Source organism: Aricia agestis, chromosome Z, assembly GCF_905147365.1.
Source record: "Aricia agestis chromosome Z, ilAriAges1.1, whole genome shotgun sequence".
Taxonomy (NCBI): Eukaryota; Metazoa; Arthropoda; class Insecta; order Lepidoptera; family Lycaenidae; genus Aricia; species Aricia agestis.
Window position 1 is genome coordinate 11,907,973 of NC_056428.1, and position 22,607 is coordinate 11,930,579.

Below are 22,607 nucleotides of genomic sequence, written 5' to 3' on the forward strand. Positions count from 1 at the left end.
GCCTTAAAATTTAATTAACTACAAGTACTAGTTAATTAAGTTTTTGACCTTTCATGTACACTTGTTTTGCTATCCTCACTTTGTGTCATTAATTTAAATATATTCACTTTTATCTTTAACGTAATTAAGAGTTTTAAATATAAATTTATTTGATTCGCTTTTTAGGGTTCCGTAGTCAACAACGAACCCTTATAGTTTCGGTCTGTCCGTCCGTCCTCCGTCTGTCTGTCCGCGGTTTTGCTCAGCGACTATACTATAAGACCTACAAACTACGAATAATAAAAACTAATAAAAAGTAACTCCGTCAAAAAACATGCTCCGCAATACTTGTTAAAAAAATGTACCTTAGGTACACATTTCAATATATTTGCAATATTTAGGTGACCGTGAGCGGTACTAGGCTGACGTTACATGACAGATCAAAAGGAACCACATTTAAAACGGTAATAGTATTCCTTAGTTTTTATTATTCGTAGCCTTCAAAGCTATAATTCAGCATGAATGCACATCTTAATGATGCCGACAAAATCTTATATATAAAATTCTCGTGTCACAGTTCGTTCCCGTACTCCTTCGAAACGGCTTGACCGATTCTCATGAAATTTTGTGAGCATATTGAGTAGGTCTGAGAATCGGCCAACTATTTTTCATACCAAAAATTATTTATATGGCAAAACAACGTTTGCCGGGACAGGTTGTATATAAAATCTTTGAAAAAGAGTTTTTACGCTACCTCCCAGTCCCCTACACATCAATGCGGGGGTGATTTTTTTCGCGTCCACCCCACCGTTTGGGGTGTCGTTGGATAGATTTTTTAAAAATATTACGAGTATTTACAGATCATTTTCCGATTTGGGGATCCATTTGTGAAATGTGAAGTTTCAAAGTGGAAAAAATCGTTAGAGTCCAGTGTCCCGGCCCCTTCTACCAGCTAAACGGTGCTTCTGGAAATGTGAAAAAAATCACGAGAGTAAATGTGTCGAATTTAAAAGGAAAACTATCACGACTAAGATGATTTTATAAGTTATTGAGTAATAGCCGATCAACTAAAAAAATGTATTCGTAGAAGTACAAGGAGCTTTTCGTTCCAAATCCTTTGAACGTACCTAACTGAGATGATGTTGTTAGTAGTGCATTCATTGACCATACAAAAAATTATCAAACACTACCGGTACTGCGGAACCGTATATTGTGCGTGGCACGACACGCACTTTTTCGGTTTTAAAGTTTCAATCCTGTAAAGTGCTTCACAGAAGTTCTTTACCATATTTAGATTTAATTACTTACCTCTAAAAAGAGAACTCGACATATTTATTTTTATAGAGTAAAATTGTAGAGTTTTCTATATTTTAACGGACGAAAAAACTGAAAGAGGTTAGGAACCTCTTTGAAGAATTGCATAAACATAAAATTTTTTTTTTTTTCAAGTAGAATGATACCGACTCCAAACTTATGAAGATGGATTTCTCTAGAATTATTGTAATTTTAGCTGAATCAAAAGGAGTATTTAGCAACATTTTCACGGCAACATGTTTTTTTACGTTTGGTTCACAAATCTTTAAAAAAATCTATAACTTTGTAACTTGAACCATTAAGAACGGGTGCAATTTATGCTTGTTTAATTTAATCTGTTGATTTTAATTAAGCAACATAAAAGTTTATATCCCCGTCCGATCGTAAAGTTTCCAATACCAGTGATCTAACGGTAACGTCAAAACGAATAATATACGTGTAATACTTCAAGGTGACCGTGGTCAGACGGATCGAAATGTGTGGGCGAAATGTAGAGACCACGTAGAGACCTTAGCGACAATAAGACGCGTATAAATCTCTAGGCATTATACTATTTAATACTTTTCACTAACGCTTCCCGTACCTTACACCCTTCGATCAAATATTTGATCGAAGTTCACACCTCTAAAACAAAATCGCGTAGGAACCTTGCATTTTTGCTAGTTAAAAAGCAGCCTTGTGTATTCTTTTATCTACTCTATATTCGAGGAAAGTTTTAGCAAAATGCGTTGATTACTTTAAAAGATCTAAGTAATAATATATAACTTTGATTTACTAGTAATAAGTAAACTGGCAAATAAAGATGAGATAGAACGAAATATAAAAATGTCCGTCTTTTTATCACGTGGTTCCTTTTGCAACCGGCACGATCTAGACTCATCAGCCCATTAATGTGCTGAGACGAAAATAGACTCGTTTATTACGATTTAACTAAAAACTCGATCGCTCATCCTCTAAACAAAGATCTACATTCCTAAATCACGTTAGCTCATGCTCTACATGTACAGTTTGTGAAGATTGTACAAAATTCAAAACTTTGACACTACCTTTCTACACAGACTTACTTGTACCTGTCTACTCTGCTTGTACCTCGAATCGAATAGTATAGTCTATCACAGAATACACATATTGTATTCTGTCACAGACTATACTATTCGATTCGAGGTAGAGCCTACGCCTTTGTTGCTAAAACCTCAAACATCTCGTTCTCTACATAGAGCTAGTGGATAGTCGATTGATAACTTTCATGTTGCATCACGAGGCGAGATGTGGCCGGGCCGGGCGAGGCGCCTCGCGGCCGGAGCCAACATTCGGTGGCAACGTTCACGCAGGAATTCATTTAGCTCCGATAAGTGTCCGGTTTCAGTCTGGCACGACGTCGTTGCACTTAGTTATTCATGTGTCGAGGCGCGGGCGGCGCGGGCTGCGAGGGGCGCGGGTCGCGGGGCATACTTACTACGTGATTAATCCCCCCTCCCCTCCCCCTCCCGGGCCGGGCGGGCGTACTCGCGCCGGGTTTCCTCGTCCCCGCGCCTCACGGCCACTCACTACGCACGGGGCCCCTCGTACTTCGTAGTGCCGCCGCCAGTCGCACCGCGACCCGCGCCAACGTCGCACCTCCCGCGCTCGAGAGCCTCGCCCGTGTGACCGCAGTGAACCGCGCGATACCAGTGCCGAATGTTGGACGTCCCGCCCGTGTTTTTCCGTTGGAATTCGAGCGCCCACGAAACCAGTTCGGCCGGCGCCCTCGGATCCGCGTCTCAGCGACCCGCGACTTGAGATGCGCCCGTGACCGTCTTTCGACAGTGCCACGAAACGTAAGGATTCCTCGTTCATGCTATTATACCGCCTTCCTATTTGCATGGCGCATACGAGTGGTTTTATTTTCGTCTGGCCGGCGTGTGTGGTGTAGTGATGTAACGAATGTTGGATTTTTCACATTCGCGAATGCGAATGCGATTGCGAATATTTATCTTCAACACTCGCGAATGCGAATGCGAATGCGAATGCAAATGCGAATATTTTAAAATTTCAAAAAAAGCGCGCGTAAAATGTTCGACAAGTTTGACGTTTCGTGTCGGCCATCTTTAAATTGAACATAGCCGAACCGATATTGCTTATAGTCTGTCAAGAAAGTGAAGAAATTAAAAAGTGGCAACATCGTAGTGTCGCCCCTTTTTTCTTAGATTCATTTGAAAGGGAAGACACTACGATGTTGCCACTTTTTAATTTCTTCACTTTCTTGACAGACTATAATTGAATGAATTTAGTCACAGAAAGTTCATTCTAAAAGTTTTATTTTGTTTTGAGGTTAGTTTTATGTTTTATGTTTCAAGTAATTGTTTAGTTTTTTAGTAAATAGAAATTGTAAACTTTATTTAAAAATGATAGTAAAGTAATAATATACTACTAAATGAATGCGAACCTTACATAGTATACCAACAAGGCTGATATTGTTAGATTTGATAAAATCTCTGAAGTTATTTTTTCATAAATGACTAATGAGGCTTTAATTAAGAATGTAAAAGTATGATTTAATAAAAAAATCTAAGTGTTATCTATTGTATTATTATATTATTTCAAATGCATGCATATAATAATTTTCTTTTTGATTATTAAAATATTCGCATAATTTTTGCGAATGCGAATGCGAATGCGAATATTGAAAAATACGCGGATATTCGGGAATGCGAATGCGAATGCGAATATCCGTTACATCACTAGTGTGGTGGTACGGGCGTGTGTGTGTGTGTGTGTGTGCGTCCGCCGAGACGGCTGCTCCCCGCTGGCCGCTTTATTTAGGTTGTTTCTGAGCGTATCACGGAGTCGGCACTCCGCCCTCGCTCCACGTCTCTACTCTACCTACCGCGCCGCGCCGGGATATGTATTCGTCTGCAGTACGACAAACGTGAAACGTATTTATTGTTCGTATTGAATGAAAACAGGTTAATTGCTTTTTCAGCCTTGAACACGTTAAATATACATTTCGTTCGAGCGCCGGTAGTTAGTATGACACTTTCCGAAGTGCTAAACACAATATTACAAAAACACATTACAGATTTAAACACTAAACTAGTTTTATCCACCTATAACCTTCAAGGTGTCCTTGTGATTATGTATTCGGAAAGCTAGCGTCGGATTTACCGAATATAAATCATTCCGAGATCGTTGAAGTCGCTTTATTTATTACTAGCTGTTGCCCGCGACTTCGTCCGCGTTAGCATAGTAGATCACATCCCAAGTATTATTTATTGTACAAAAATATTCAATATACAGAATTGACTATCCTACGATTTTATTATATACAGATTTTTCGCGCGGCTTTGCTTGCGTAATTTTTCCGCAAAAAATAGCCTTTGTTCCTTAACGTGGTCTATTCTTCATGTTTGCCAAATAACATAAAAATTGCTCTAGTAATCATTTTCCTCCGTTTTATCCACATTTTCCTCTATTTCTTTGCTCCTATTAGTCTTAGCGAGATAAAATATAGCTTATAGCCTTCCTCAATCAATGGGCTATCTAACACTGAAAGAATTTTTCAAATCGACCAGTAGTTCCTGAGATTAGCGCGTTCAAATAAGCCATTTCAAATAATTTATCCAGTTTATTCGACATTCCTCTATTTCTTCGCTCCCATTCCGTAGCGTGATAAAATGTAGCCTATAGCCTTCCTCAATCAATGGGCTATCCAACAGTAAAAGAATTTTTCAAATCGGACCAGTAGTTCCTGAGATTAGCGCGTTCAAATAAACCCCTTCATACAATTTCCCCCGTTTTTTCGACATTTTCCTCTATTTCTTCGCTCCTATTCCGTAGCGTGATGAAATGTAGCCTATAGCCTTCCTCAATCAATGGGCTATCCAACAGTAAAAGAATTTTTCAAATCGGACCAGTAGTTCCTGAGATTAGCGCGTTCAAATAAACCCCTTCATACAATTTCCCCCGTTTTTTCGACATTTTCCTCTATTTCTTCGCTCCTATTAGTCTTAGCATGATAAAATGTAGCTTATAGCCTTCCTCAATCAATGGGCTATAGAAAAGTAAAAGAATTTTCCAAATCGGACCAGTAGTTCCTGAGATTAGCGCGTTCAAACAAACAAACAAACAAACAAACTCTGCAGAATTATAATATTAGTATAGATAAGTGTACCTTTTTGGTAGCTTGATTGATGAATGCTTTATATTTTCACGATCCCTTTTAATTATTTTTCCTCTTTTAAAAATAAATATTATATAGCAAAAGAATACAAAAATACTACAAAGCATAACTTTATTATAGTAGCCAACCAACTCTCATCATACTATCATAACGACTCAGGATATTAGTAGCCAAATAAAACAACAACGACGACGTTACTAGGCGCGAGGTTATCTTTACGCTACTGTGACCGGCCAGGAAATACTCTAGAACTATCGTAAACGTTACATAACATTGATAGAGCTGTTAAAATTGCATCCATGTTGTAGCTAAGGCTCCTTTTCACATTGAGCATGATTGATAACCATGATTACGGTAGATGTCTACATTATGCACAATCGACGTCGGTGATGGGCAAAAATGTAGACGAATACAAATCTCCAATACTCAAAGTTTCCTTCATCATGTGCTCACGGTCACGAGGCCCAAAATATCTAATAATTATAAAATCTCTAATCAATGAACATACTTAATGATATTAATGATTAAGTATATTTACGAAATATATAATAATAAGACTGAAATAGGTACATAACCGGCATCTCCTTGAAGATTAATTAAAAATCTTCTTCTTTGAAAAATGTAGAGTTCTCAAAAACCATAACTTATTTGAACTGATAATCTCCTATTTGCAGAACCTACAAATAACTAAAGTGGTTCAGCAATAAAACCTCTTCGAACTATGTACTAGGAAAGCAACAATAAATAGTAAATCCACTCTACAACTGAAACGCTCTCTCAAGGGGCCTTTGTTGTGAGTTTTAAATTTTAAAATGGCAATAAATGGCTACTTTGTTTCGCAAAAGTGAATTAGGTAGTCATTGCTCATTTTGTGAATATTTTTATGACAATTACTCATAGAATTCACAGAATATCTGAAACATTTTTATAGTTTTAAGATTGTTTTCTAACCTAATTTTCCGTTTCTTTTCTAACGCTACAAAACAATTACAACACAATCACAGACGCTATTAGAAATAATCACAGTTTTCATTAAAGGTTAAACATAATTGAGTTATCTGGTGCAAAATTAGAACAAGCAGGAAAATTACAAGAGCTATCTGTGTGATAAACTCTGACCCAACGTGATCAGGCATTAATTGTTTATTGTATTTACGCTGCTCTACATACAATTACTACTGGTTACGACCAGAAAACCTATAAACTGAAGCATGGTATTAACTACTAACATAACATAGTTCAAGCAGCAACTAGGATCAAAATAGTACCACAGAATATATTATACTAGCTGTTGCCCGCGACTTCGTCCGCGTTAGCATAGTAGACCACGTCCCAAGTATTATTGTACAAAAATATTCAATGTACAGAATTGACCTTCCTACGGTTTTATTATATTTAGATGTTCCGTGCGGCTTCGCCCGCGTTATTTGGGAATTTCACGCAACCGTACATTTTTCCGCAAAAAAAATAGTCTATGTGCTCTATTCACGTGGTCTATTCATGTTTGCCAAATAACATAAAAATTGCTCCAGTAGTTCTTAAGATAATAAGCAATTTCATATAATTTCCCTTGTTTTTTCCACATTTTCCTCTATTTCTTCGCTCCTATTTTTTCAAATCGGATTGGTAGTTCCGCAGATTAGCGCGTTCAAACAAACAAACTCTTCCGCTTTATAATATTAGTATAGATTTTTCCACATTTTCCTCTATTTCTTCGCTCCTATTAGTCTTAGCGTGATAAAATATAGCCTATAGCCTTCCTCGATATATGGGCTATCTAACACTGAAAGAATTTTTCAAATCAGACCAGAAATTCCTGAGATTAGCGCGTTCAGACAAACAAACAAACAAACAAACTCTTCCGCTTTATAATATTAGTATAGAAGTATAGATTTGATAGTGCTCAACTAGAGCAGCGCTGAATTTGTATATTTACATATATTAAATATAACAAAGATTTAAATACTTACTCAAAATAATAATAACCTTTTATCATCCTTTCATCTGTCACGAACTGTTAAACCATTTTCTAAAATACATGTACGTTACTTTAAATATCAGAGTAAGACGCCCATTTTGGGCGCTTGACAGCTGAGCTAATAATAGTATGATGTCAATTAGCAATTGCACCACGTATATTTGAGAGCTATGAACTATCTTCATAGGTGTTCTGTATTATAAAAATCCATTTTTGGTGTTTTTCCTTGTTCATATTTACTGCCTCTATATTTATGTAGATCTAAACGACTCGTGTAACCTAGGTATTCAAAATTCTATATTATAATATTATGATAAATCGCCTTGATGTACATACTTGTTTTCTTATTCTTGACACAATGTTACATTTTTTCACAGGGTTGTGCAATTCAGATTTTTTATAATGTCACTCATTTCGTTTATTTTATCAATTGCTGATAAAAATAGGCTTCTATGATAAACATCATTTAACAATAATCTGAATATTTATTTTCGTCATTTCTTAAAACAAGTTTTAGAGTCAGTTATTATTTCAATTTATAATATTATTAGTTTTAGATACAAAGTACAAACTAATTTAAAATTCAAATGAACAATCTATAACATCAAAATACTATAATAGTAACTTTATCTAAATTGTGATGGATATTATTAACATGTTTATATTAAAAATAAAATGCACAAATTATAATTCAATTGAAATTACTCAAGTTACTATATTCTATAAATGACAATAATGTACAGTTATAAAACTGGATACTCAAAAGTACTTGAGTCTCCACCGTAGAGACGCCGCTTCTGATATTTTCAATCTTGGGTGTCTGTCTCCGGGTTTTTTTTGCCTATTGTCAGTATAATAGGCATGTTTGTCCCACGGTGTAGGTGCACAATGGCACTTCATTTGCCCTGGCGCCCTCAGCGGGGGGTAACAAAGCCAAAAGTATTTTGAATAATGACTACAATCCAATCGAGTGTGTAAATTTCTCGAAAATGTAGAGTCTCGGTTGCTTCGTATTGATAAAGTAATGGGACTGTTGTTCTTTGCCACAACACAAGAAAAAGCATAACTGATAATCAGTGCATCAATACTAATATTAAAAATGTGCCTATCTGGTACGTCTTCATGCCTAGGCCGCTAATCTGATTTACAAAAAAAAAAAAATTTGTACGGGAAAACTAACAGTAGCGATGCTCGATATCTAATAGTTACTATAGCAGCATTTCGTGTACGATTTTCTTCGCGACGTTGTTTCGCGTTGTGGTCTTGTAGAGTTAGCGCAAAACATTTTAATAAAGACTATATTATTTTATTTTACAGTTAAATTACAAGGTTTTACGAACGTAATAAAGCAGAAAGTCTAGTTAATATTAAACTAACGAGGTATTGTGACGTAACCTCTTTGTTCGTATCTTTCACATTCATTGACTATAACAATCTTATCTGTGAGATAAGATTCGGCAAACATCGCTCATTAACCGCTGCAGTAGTAGAGTACATATATACGTAAAATCACAATATTATGCCATTACCTCAAACACAAAATGGCAAATATTACTTTGTGCAGTGTCATGTGGTATCATGTTGCAAAGTTGCTTTTCGATAGAGCTCATAGTAAAACCATATTTTTGATGCTTACTATCTATGTGCATTATATAGCAAACAAAGCTTATAGGTAATAATATGATATGTAGGCACTAAGAAAAGATTTTTGCAAAATTCCGCCTTTAAGGTGGTTGAATAAATTATCAAAGATTGTTTGTCAGGAATACCTACTATTTTATGCCGAAAGCAAGAGCAAACTAGCATCGTAATATTGTAACATGGCTTCAATTATGTTTGTTTATCATTTTCCATACTCATGCTGTTTTGTAAGAGTTTCGTACTATGACTACGTTGTGTCTCCCTGTCATTCTCTACTTCTGCTGTGCAACTAATGTTTCTCAAACTCTATATAATAATAATTTCGTACACGTCACCATTTGGATTTAATTAAACAAATTGCCATGTCAGATAGCTGGCGGCGAAGAAAACAGAGTTATCATTACATGTCAAAGATAACAGCCGTGGGCGTACAATGTACATACTCTACGTAGAGTATCAACCACCCACGCTATCAGAATTAGTTTATACCTGCATTGTGCACTATTGCTAATAATATGGGTTAGAATACTAGTATTTTTTAGTTAAATATTGCATATTTAATGTGAAAAAGAATAATGTTTCGTTGAAAGTTGTATTGTGTAATGCTATACAAGATGTTTAATAACAAAAACATTATAAATGTGTCTCTACGAAAAGTTACATTTTGTAAAAAGTTATTTGTAGCAGCCATATTTAAACTTGTATATAATTTAAATAGAACTCTACAAATAAGTTCGAGTCATTTTCTCTCAAATTAAGAACTCTACATTATTAAAATGTCTCTCAATTAAAATAGAATTGACCTTTACGGAAATTCCAAACACCAATGTAGAGACATTTATAAATCCGTGGCAACATATTTGAAAAAAAAGGTAAAACAAAAGAGACGATCGCGTTACGATTTACGGTTCGCACAAGTTCATGTTAAAGTATAATTCCCACGACTGCAACGGTATCTTATTGCAATATAACTACATTCATCATCAGCATATTGTGCTAAGTACTAACAAAGAAATCGCTTAGGCAGATGGTGAACCTATGTTAATTGGTCGGGTTATGTAAAGTCAAAGTTTGATGCGACATCTGTCCGCTAAGCTAGTCCAACTAAATCACATAGGTCCACCCTAAATCTGAAATACTTAGTACATTGTGAACCTGCGACATTAGCCTGTTTTGAGGTGTTAAGTTTCAAAGATTCTAAAGTTTCTGAATTTTCACTCATGGATAGAGTTATGCCTAATTACTTTTCGTGTCATTACTGATAAATGATAATACAGCAGTATTATCATTTATTATAAGGAGTTAAATGTTATAGCAGTAACTTTTTTATAGAAAAAATACAGCAAATAAATACTTAACAAAGCAGCAGCAGTATACTTATATTATTTACGAACTCTTTATCACAATCATATTTAATTAAACATTTTACTGCTTATTTCAAAATTATTTTTACAAATTAAAAGCGTTTTTATATAATTTCTGTAAATTTAACATTTTAAATATTCTGCAAAGCACGAAGCCACACAAAGGGAATCCTTCCAAGTCAAACGAATAATTCATAGACAGTTCATCAAAGGCCCACCGCATTTCTGTGAAATTGCTCTTTTAAACTCAAAAACTAATTCGCGTTTGAATAGAAAATGCCATGGCTTAATGGACTGCAAATCAGCCACCAAAATTAAGTACTTACATGACACAAAAGAATAAAAACAATAAGCATGGATTTCGAGACAAATACTTGAAGAGGTAGTCAGAATACGCTTTGTTTTTACAGAATTCCCTTTGTCTGTGTCATAAAAAATGCAGGAAACTGTAGGAACAAAAATATTGTCTAGATTTCGCAAATTTTGCTAAAGTTGGCATTAATTAAGGCATAATAACGGTATACTTGTGCGCTTCAGGACAGTGGCCTTAAAAATATATTTAAAAAAACTAATTTAAATAGCGAACGCCATCGGCCATATTGTTATCGTCGTGAGTCGCGATTCTGCGAATCGGACAGTAACGAGACGAATTAGCATTTTAATTACACATCACAAACGTAGTACCTCGATTTTGCTATATTCTACATTAATACGTATCGTTTCTTGTTCGATTCAGTATGTTTCCTATCAAATTCAAACGGCATTTTATAATGCTGTTTGAATTTGATAGACCTATATAGGTCTACCAGAATCTGATGGCAAAAAGTGAGAACGTAAATTGACTCTATCAATACAGGGCGGGCTAATTGGAATAAAACATTTTGTTAAATTTTTTTTTCTTTATAGCGGTCGATTTGTGTGTGAGTTGTGAAACATGCAAATATATATCCAATGATCAAGGATATTTTTTGAAAATCTTCTGTCAAAATTTGCAAAAATGTAATTAACATGGCGAGAAAAATATGACATTTCTTTTGAAATCAAAGCCCCTAGTCGAAATGCATTTACTATTTAAATGTAAACGATACGTCAGAGTAGTTAGATATATCAAAAATGTTTGGGATTTGAGTGATTTGTCATAATATAACGCATCGCTTACTCCGCGTTCCATTTGATGTTAAAATCGATCAAAACGTTAAAATAAGAGGCATTTTGAGCGTCTTGGTCGTTTTTAACGTCAAATGTAACGCGGGAAATGTGTCAAGGCATTTTTTGAAATCTAACTTCGCTATCGAAACTTGTGATTTGTGAATGCGTTTTGACAAAGGGGCGAGATCGCGTTTGATGTATGTTTAACGTTATAACTTATAAGATGCCATTTTGAGTGTGATAGGAAGCTGACCGAATCGAACAAAGAGCGAGGCTGTATTAATGTCATATTGAAATTACAGTCTTACAGAATCGGGGTACAGCTGTAACAAACAATGGTCGTGCGTGGGTTTTGTTTATCAACGCCCTTTGCAGTTAGCTGTTTCTACTTTATACGTGTTTACCAAACAATAGTATAATCCATCTGGATTCAATGGATGTTAATTGATTATTGTGAGGTCGTAGACATTTTAGGCACTCCTACTATCAGAGAAGTTGATTCACAGGACCTACGAAATTTGGTCGGGTTATGTAAAACCCAGCCACCAAATTGACTTGACATAATCCAGGCTGGATTATCCAGCTAAACAACAAAACTTCGCTATTTGCCTATGAATCAATCATGAAATGAGGATGTTACTGCGCGAAGCAGGTAATTAACAGTTAAAAATTGTTAGTTACCTGCTACGAATAATAAAAAAAAATATCCACAGCCGAACATAATATAACCTACTCCTTTTTGGAAGTCGGTTAAAAACTGTTATCTGGTTCAAACATTCACGTCCTTAATTATGATCTACATAATATTCAAAATGGTACAAATCTAGTTCGCCTTCAAACCTAGTGTTTATATAACACTAAAATCTAAGTCTAGGCTTTGAGATTAAGTAACTGGGCAGTAGCCTAGTCAATGGGCTTGCGTCACAACTTTCGCGCTACCAGTTGCTTTGCGAAATGCTTATGCAAGAATGCAATTTGCAAAGATGCAAAATAAATGCTTATGTAAAAAAATTTGTAAATGTGGCAATTTTGAGCGTTATGCACTTTTAAATTTAGCATTCGCGTCTTTTCAGCAAAAAATTATACCATTTTTCAGAAGTAATGTCAAATATTTTGATTAAAGTTAGATTTAACACTTACGACATTTTTGTGCTGTTATTGTGTTTTGTTATCTATTAATTTAATTTTTTATATAATATGGTAAGCAAAAGTGCCTATATTAACGTTTTTTAAAACGCCTTTAAACGCCTCTTATGCAACTAATGAATTGAAAAAAAGTCTATTCATGGGTCTACTGAAGGACCTAGCGCTAACTAAAATAGCTTTATAGGTAAAGGTCAGTTATTATTTATTCAGCTATGATTAATAACTAAATTGTTTAACTATTTAAACAGATAATTGAAATGGCTAATCAATTCTAATTATATTCAATGCTAATGTTCATAGCACGATGCTCTTAAGGTAAAAATCCATAAAGATTTAAAACTGATTAAAAAACTATATTTTATCTTCAAGATTCTTGATCTAACAATTCAGTTATTTATTAATCAAGGTATATAAAAATTTCAAAAATCCATAAGTATATCTTTTGTAATTTTCTGTTACTAAGGTTATTAAGATACAATTTTAGCGTTCTTTCAGCGAAGATGGACCTATGTACCTATTGTTCACTTCTTTTTCTACAAATGTGAACTCTCTTGGTAATATTTTGTGTCATTCTTTACCTTTTTTTTTTTCTTCTTTTTCCTGATGATGGTGATAGTTTCGTGATATTCCGGCGCACGGCGATACGGCCTTGTGTACACGTGTGACCAGTGACGTCACGCTGTCAAGTTCAATGCTGCCAACCGTCAAGGTAGTCTTCAGACTAAGTTAGGCTACATTTTTGCTAGCGTCAATCGGCATTCGGCGCCCACAAAGGCGTGGCAAGGACCAAAAAATTATTGTAATTATAAAAAAATCGGCCAAGTGCAAGTCGGACTCGCGCACGAAGGGTTGCGTACCGTTATTGAGCGAAATTTGGCAAAAACTGTGTTTTTGGTATGGGTTTTTGGTATCGTAAATATTTATTTTATTTTATTAATTATTAAAGTACAAAATAATTAAGAATATTGAGAGCATTTTAAGTGCCTACCTGCTACCATTATTGATTACGAGCAAAATAGGCCAAAAAATCACGTATGTATGGGAGCCCCCTTTAATATTTATTTTATTATGTTGTTATAGCGGCAACAGAAATACACAACATGTGAAAATTTCAGAAGGGTAGCTATAGCGGTTCTTGAGTTACAGCCTGGAAATAGATAGACATACTTGAGACATTGAAGTCTTAGTAATAGGGTCCCGTTTTTACCCTTTGGGTACGGAACCCTAAAAATATAAAAGTATCTAAGTATAGTATATCTGTTTATGTTTATTATTTACTAAGACTTTTATGTCTGTCTGTCAGTTTGTCTGTCCGCAGGCTAGCTATAGCGGTTCTTGAGATACAGCTCAAAAACGGCTATAGCTAGTTTTCTAAAATTTTCACAGATTGTGTATCTGTTGCCGCTATAATAACAAATAAGTACTAAAAACAAAAGAAATTAAATATTTAAGGGGGCTCCGATACAACAAACGTATTTTTTTTCTATTTTATGCTCGATATCAATTATTATGTAGGCACTTGAAATGTTCACAAAAATACTCAGTTCAAGTATATTTATACCTTAATAATTAATAATAAAATTAAAATAAAATTATCAAAAATTAAGGTGGACTTCCATACAAAAAAACATTTTTTACTTAATTTTACTCTTTAATGGTACGGAACCCTTCGTGCGCGAGTCCAACTCGCGCTTCTATTGTTTGCGAAATCTTAGTTTTGTGTTAGCTGCCTTTTAGAATAAAGCGTGATTTTAAACTGTCAAGGTAGTCTTAAGCTTAGGCTTTTTGCTAGCGTCAATCGGTGAGATCTATAAAGGCGTGGCACCGACCACAGTTCTGTAAACTGTCTGATAAAAATTTAACACAAAATCATGCAGATAACTTTAAGAGTTGCGCTTAGCCTGTAAGTTTAAATATGTTACATGTTTTCAGTATAATTGTGCCAATCCAATTGTACATGTGTACCTATTATTATGTTCAATAAAGAATTTTGAAAAACAAAAAAAAAAACAACAAAACCGACAACACAAATATAAAATACACCAAATACTACTGTTATGTTTTTTTTATATGCGAAATCTTGGGTTTGTGTATTTGCCTTTGTATTTCTATTAAATCATGCCTTTTTCCATAAACCAATGTGCCACCACTTTAAAAAAATATATTTAATACAGGTACCTAAAATATCGCTATTGGCAATGCATTTACAAGATCAGAAGCACAATAGACATAACGACAGACAAGTACTTGAGAACTCATTGAATAAGTATTGAGAAGCGGCCGCTGCTTGCCGGCTCATTGACGGGTACACCGCGCATGCGCAGAAACCGCGTAAATACTATTACGCAACCATGTCAAACGAACCATGCGCGTAAAAACCACGAACTCTTACAAATTGGGAGCAAAACCGCGTATGATTCGTAACGTAGTAAAAGTAGAGTGTAGGAGAAGCTTGGGATTTCGTTGCTTCATTTGTTTAAGAGGAGTCCACACCGCCCTTTTTTCCATACAAACGTTGTCCCCTGTTTCCTCCCTGGATAATGCTCGTAAAGTTATAATTTTTTTCCTGAATATCTACGGCCACTAACACAATGTCCCTATGTTTTCTTTTTTTTCATAATTTAATTATTAAATAAGATATGAACGTTCCAAAACCCAAAAAAATGGCCAGATTTTCCGCTGTGTTTAAACGTCCAGAAAACAGATTTGGCTAGATTATACAAAAAAAAGCAAAACATAGGAACACAGCTCAAGCCTTTCTTTAATCCTTAGTGAAAAAAGTACTTAAATCGGTTAAGTTTTGGAGAAGGAATCAGGGGACAACGAATCGTTGATTTTTTGGATTTTCTGCAGTTGTCTCTATCGCGTTCTGCGGTATAGGCTTGAGGTAAGGGAGACAGCTATAGATATTACACGTACTTTTTATTCATTTCTCTAGCCCCTGGTGTATCCTCTTAACTGTGATTGTAATGAGTAATGACTTAATTGTAAATTTTAAAACAAAAATATGTTTTCTTGTAGTAAATTCTACAGATTCGGTAAGTCATTGTCAACGCACGCAGATGTTTCAATAAGTAGGCAGTAAGAGTAGTCTGAATTGAATCTTGAATTCGAAGTCAATATACTTATAAATATCAAAAACAGTTTTAAACACCATTTTTCCTACTTTTAAATTCTAAGAACTGTTGTGTAGAATGAAGCCAGTATTAAATACAGAATAACCTTTGCAATCCGATATTCCTAGACCTAGCTTCTTGGTATTATCATTATCTGTCAAATTTTCAAAATTTTTACGTAACCATCATTGTATCAATGATTACAGCATGATGTTGCACACACGATACCGCGATAAACTTTATCATTATAATCAACATAATATTTTCTCAGCCTTTATCATTATGATAAGTACATATTTTCTTAGAAATAGGTAATTTCTATTTTAAGTTCCCAATCCCCATTAGCTTTGTCCACACTGTGCCTTTTTCTGTTCGTCAAGGGCATAGCGCAGTCAACAGCGAACGTGAGGCATGCCCGCGAGTCCCGCGACGCGTCCCCAAAAAAAAAAAAACAAAAATGACAATGTCGGCGTTACGTTCGTTTACGCATTCAATTATTTAATGCGCCAATATAAATGTTGATGACGAAAATTGAAGATGAAAGCGCATAGTGTGGACATAGCTATATTACAAATTACAAAAGTCTTTGATAACTTTGACGTAAAGCAAAAAACCCATATCTGAGATAAAGTATCAGTACCTCTTTTGATATACTTTACTACCTACCCCGCGTTCAATTTGATCAAAATGCTTCCTTTTTTTGGCGTTTTGATCGTTTGTAACATCAAATGGAACGCGGGGCTAATCGTGTGAGTTTTGACACGTTTGATGAATTCATGAGGTTATAATATTTCGTTAAATAATTATGAGATAAGTGACTTTAGCTTAATAGTGATTTTCATATGGGTAAAGTGTGAAAGATAGCTTTTGAACTTAACACATTTTGATAGTTTTTATCAAGGTTAGTTGTCAAATGTAAACAGAGCTATATGTTATCGTGTAAACCGCACGTAAACATAGCAACAGTGTGTTTACATCATACCATCATCCTACACATAATCAGTTAGGAAGTTTACATTGTATTATTTCAAAATATTAGTCACACCAATATTATGACCAAATATTATAAAAAAGTACATAAGGCCGACTATGGAAAGAAACACGATTTTAACAGCCAGGGCCCGAAAACCATTGTGTTATTTGTGAGCTATAATCTTAAGAGATTAAAAATAAATTAACCTTTATACATTTGAAAAAGTTCAGGATCAAGTACAGCTGGTAGCAAAAAAAACTTCTGAGGGTTTCCAGATATTTTTATGCTTTAAGCATTACAAAAGTCTATGCTACTGCATCGCTCTTCTATTTAAATTCTGTAGCCACCTGTAGCTCTTTACTCTTAAGTCTCAACTGTCAGAATTTATAAAAATACTGACCTCATTAAAACATAATATTAATATTATGTATGTACTAAAGGTCGTTGTATCAATTTTTTACCTTGACTCGGTATGTTATATAATATTACGATTATGAATACGAGTAGAAGGATTTGAATGTAACCTTTAAATGAACCAATTTAATAAAAAGAATTTTAAATTTAGAACATAATATTATATTTTATGTACATATTTAAATACATATTACTTACTTAATAATTATTATTAATTATGCATGTAAACTAGTACAGACGTTCTTAAAAATCCGTGTTTTTGTTGTGCTTAAATCTTAATATACTGCTCTTTATCAATGGTTAGTAAAATCTTCTAATTACGTAGATTGTCTGTTAATTAACCTATGTAAGGTATTGTAACACTATGCAGTGTTCACTCTGCAGGATCTCTCAAAGATTAATATGACAATAATTAATCTTATATATAAAATTCTCGTGTCACAATGTTAGGCCGCGTACTCCTCCAAAACGGCTTTACTGATTTTAACCAAATTTTATGTGCATATTCAGTGGGTCTGAGAATCGGCTACTGGGTACTTACTTATTAAGTGAATTTGTTGAGTAAATAATACTAAATTATTACAACTCGAGACTGACGGCGACCATTGTTTGTGCGACGGGATAGCGATGGACGTTACCATGGTGACATACTTATTTAGTCACCTCAATAAAATAATACGGGCGAAATACTTTATATGGCAAAGAAACGTTTGCCGGGACAGCTAGTTATATATAATACGAGCTTTTGCCCGCGGCTTCGCTCGCGTTAAGAAGGATTATTATATACAAACTTTCATCCCCTATTTTAACCCCTTGGAGTTGGAATTGATCAAAATCCTTTCTTAGCGGATGCCTACCGCCCGATCCGTCCAGTGGTTTGGGCTGTGCGTTGATGTACTGTTCGCCGTTTGAATACGTTTCTGTCAATATTATTATGACGTATGCAACATGTAGGATTATTTACTGTATGTGCTGGTGTACCTTTGCGTAATTCCCCTATTCTTTATCGGTTCAAAATAATAAGCGTTATAAGATCGTTAATAGCAAATAAAATCGGCCAAGTGCGAGTCAGACTCGCGCCCGAAGGGTTCCGTACTGTTATAGAGCAAACATAGACCAAAAATTGTGTTTTTAATATATTGAAATATTGAAGTAGACATATAATTAAGGCCTTTGTGAAAATATCAAGTGCCTACCTGTTGCCATTATTGATATCGAGCAAAAAAGGCCAACAAAAATATCACGTCTGTTGTATGGAAACCCTAAAATAATAAATTTATTTTTAGTATTTGTTGTTATAGCGGCAACATATATACACAATCTGTGAAAATTTCAGAAGTCTAGCTATAGCGGTTCTTGAGATACAGCCTGGAGACAGACAGACGGACAGACAGACATCGAAGTCTCATGAATAGGGTCCTGTTTTCACCCTTTGGGTACGGAACCCTAAAAAGCTTATTATATAATATCTGTTTATTTGAATCCTAGTAAGTAAATAATAATGTTATCAGTACGATAACTCGCGAAAAGTTAGCAATCAATAGATAAGATACATTTACATGTTTTATCGAACTTTGGACTGCAGCATAAGCAGATATAACAAAATGCACATTGTGTATAATATACACGTGTCTACAGACTCGTGATAACACTGTTTTGCTGTGCTTATTATAATAATAATTTATTTTAATAACTATAAACACTGTGTGCGACTTCGTTGCAGAGAATTATGTTTATTATGTGGAAACCAAAATATATGTTACCCGGAAAAATACCAACCTATATCTGTTTCCGGGATTGACAGCATCTCAGAATTAAATGAAAATCGTTTTAGCAACTTAGACGTGAAGAGATGACAGACATACATAATTATTATTTAAAATATTAGTAAGTATAGATAGTATGTTTTAAGCCAGCTGCCACATAACATGTTACATCACGTTTCTATATTTTGTTATCATTATCATCGTGACATTCTGAACTTAAGTTTTATATTATTTACATGGACATATTAAATTATATTTTGTTTATTTTGCAACAGTTAGAAGATATAAATATACCTATAGCAGAATAAGAGAGTAATTTTGCGAAAACACATTTAGCTCTACAATTTTTATGAACAAAATTAAGGTGCCGGTTGGCAGCGGGCGACATGAAGCAACCGCAGACATAGTGTCGTCGCGACACTTAGTGGTTTGTATGTATTTCTATGAAATACCCTGCCCAGCTAGAGCGACACGAAGCTAGCGACACATTCATAGAAATACATAGAAATTACGTGTCGCGACGACACGTCGTCGTGCTGCAACTTCACGTAGCCGGCTTCCAACTTGTAACTGTAAGTGCATAATATTTTTTATAAATAGAAAGTAGAGAAATTTATTTGAACAGCCAGGTAGCGGACCTACATTACTTGTTCGGATTATGTGAATTCAATGTTAATCGAGATCTATCGCCTAGGTTTTTCCATAAAACACATCACACAACCTTACCAAATTACGTATGGTCGTATGGTGCATCGCATTCATTAAATTTTCGTAAATGTACACAGTAATAGCTTACTCATCATCATAAAGAATACTAAACAAGGACTAGCGTTTCGCTGAGCGCGCTGAATACAAACGTCTTATCATACAATCAACACAGATGGGTATAGTCACGCGCTGTTAGTATGCAGTGGCGCTACTGTTAACTCTATTATAGAGTTTTACAATATAAATATTATAACAGTAGTTTAATACACAGACGTACTTACTGAAAATCAAATTGATCAGAGACAGAGATTCTCTACTTATCTGGCTGATAATACAAATATAATTTGATGCAGTAATTTAACACTGTGGTGTCCTTTGAAATCAAACAGAACATAGAGACAAGATTTGCACGTGTGCTTTTTCGCTAGTCTGAAGTAAAGTTAACTTTCGGTTAAATAATGAAATATATTATGTTATTTCTCTCGCTCCTCATATATTTTACAAAAGAAAAGTAAAGAAAACTTTGGCGCAAGCTATGTGAAATCGTGCATACCTAGCTATGTGCGGTCTAGTATAAAGATGCTTTACTGTGTACACTTCTATTGTGGTATTAAGTATTCTGTGGACGGTGACAGAATAGCCACTGTCACCGCGAGGCCACCATTAGCCATTGACGCAGTTTGGGTGGGGTCGTTTACGAGGTAATTACGACAATGGTGGCTATATTAGCTGTTTGACATTACGCTTATAGGTTGATTAAATTGGAAATCTCACCTGGACATTTACTTTTTTTATTTAAAAATATAAAATAAGTATTCGAAATTGGTAAACTAATGCCCGTTTTCACCAATCAATCGGTGAAAAGGTTGCAACCGCACCCTAAAGTTAAGTGTCTGCCAGTGGCCAATAAGGGTATATCACAATAATTTCACAGGCTTGAAATGTCGCTTAGGTTAGTAGTTTTGTCAAATATGACCATTACAAGACGATTACTTTTCACTTGGGGTTAGGAGGCAGTTTGTGAAAACGGACATTATTTTCATTAAAGATTGAGTTCCCAAAATACCCGCAGGTAACATAAAACATTAATGCGATTGCCAGTGAAGCGAAGGTAGAATCCCAAGCATTTAATCCGCAATAAAAAGTAGAATGTAGCATTGTTGGCAAGCCGGGGGACAGCACTTGCCAGGCTTGCCAGACTTGCCAGCGTGTGTAGTGACGCGCAATTGATCGATCGGGTTATTTTTGTTTTTTATTTATGAATTTGGCATTGGCATCTTACGTCTGTCGCAATTCTTCGATGAATGCGATAGTTTTTAGGGTTCTGTACCCAAAGGGTAAAAACGGGACCCTATTACTGAGACTTTGATGTCTGTCCGTCTATCTGTCTGTCGTCTCCAGGCTGTATCTCAAGAACCGCTATAGTTAGACTTCTGAAATTTTCACAGATTGTGTACAATGTACAATGTACATACCTATCTGTTGTCGCTACAACAACAAAGTCGCTAAAAACAAAATAAAATAAATATTTAAGGGGCTCCCATACAAAAATCCTTAAATTATATATGATGTAATTTAATAATTATTAATTATATTAAAATAAAATAAAAAGGCTCCCGTACAAAAAAAACACAAATAATTTTGCTCTATAACGGCACGGAACCACTACGGGCGCGAGTCCGACTCGCACTTGGCCAATTATTTTTTTATGCAACAAAAAAGTTGGCAGCTTTTGCCGACATCTTTTACGGTATTTGTTGTTTTTTTTTTGCTTCAGAACTTTAAAAGTTTAAAAACTTTAAAATCATCTAGATTAAAATATCGACAAAAAATTGTACTGCTTTTCCCGCTTATATTCAAAAATGTATGTAAAATACAAAGTCTAATATTTCTTAATAACTATCAGCAAGGTAAAATTAAGGTGATGCCTTGATAATTTGGCTCCAGCCTCCAGCGATATCGATATTTCTCAACAATGACTAAAACTAAGAAATTAAAGTTGTCATTGCATTTACTAATCCGCTGTTAAATTTTTACTGTGGGACATAAGTATTTTAACAGTCTGTTTAATTTTCCAAGGTCCGTTAAGTAATGCCTTGTTAGGATTTAACAAACAGAGGTTGGTGAAATTGGGTCTTAAGCTTACAAAATTTGTACATAGATAAGTTCAAGCATACACTATAATTTGCCCATAGCTATGAAATATATTTATGGTTTTTAAATTACGCGACAAAAACCATTAAATGATTGGTAAAAAACTATTAAAAGAAATGGAAAGGGCGTAAGCGACAAAAATTTTGTTGCTTACGCCCTTTCCATTTCTTGTTTTCTATGAGACATAGAAAACAAGCCTTTCATAGAAAACAAGCGATCTAAAACATAAATATCCAAAACAATTTTTTACTTTAACGCGGCGTCACCTTAAATAGCTTAACTTCAGCGAATTGCTTAATTATCCAGAAAGTATCGATTTTATCGTTACATCGCCGAATAAACGCACTTGTGAGCCTACAGCCTGTCACGTTTTGATGAAGATAGATGTATAATGGACACCTCATTCGTCTTAATCAATCGAACTGGCTACGGGTTACGGGTATCAATAAATAGATAACGTAGCTTTCTATTTACACTGAAGAAAGCAAAAATTAAAAAGTAATATATAAATTCCAAATACAAACTTTTAAATTATTATTTTGTACTCACGAGGTATTTTGGTAGTATCTTTTCACAACCACTTTCGTTTGGCTTACGTCAACCAGTTAAGGTGACGCCGCGTTAAAGTAAAAAACCGTGTTGGATATGTTTTAGATTGCTTGTCTTCTATGAGAGGCCGGGCCGAAAAAAAACAAGCAATGGAACAGCAAAAATGGAAAGAGCGTAAGCGACAAAATGGTTTTTAA

General features: G+C 34.8%; 1 protein-coding gene across 2 annotated transcripts in view; it reads left to right on the forward strand.

Annotated features, from left to right (window-relative positions):
- Nucleotides 1-2,844: 2,844 nt before the first annotated feature.
- LOC121738961 (ataxin-1) overlaps nucleotides 2,845-22,607 on the forward strand; it is a 35,472-nt gene continuing 15,709 nt past the window's right edge. For both annotated transcript variants that reach the window (XM_042131251.1, XM_042131250.1), the window contains exon 1: nucleotides 2,845-3,110. The gene's annotated coding sequence lies outside the window, so the exon portion shown is untranslated. The remainder of the gene's footprint in view (nucleotides 3,111-22,607) is intronic.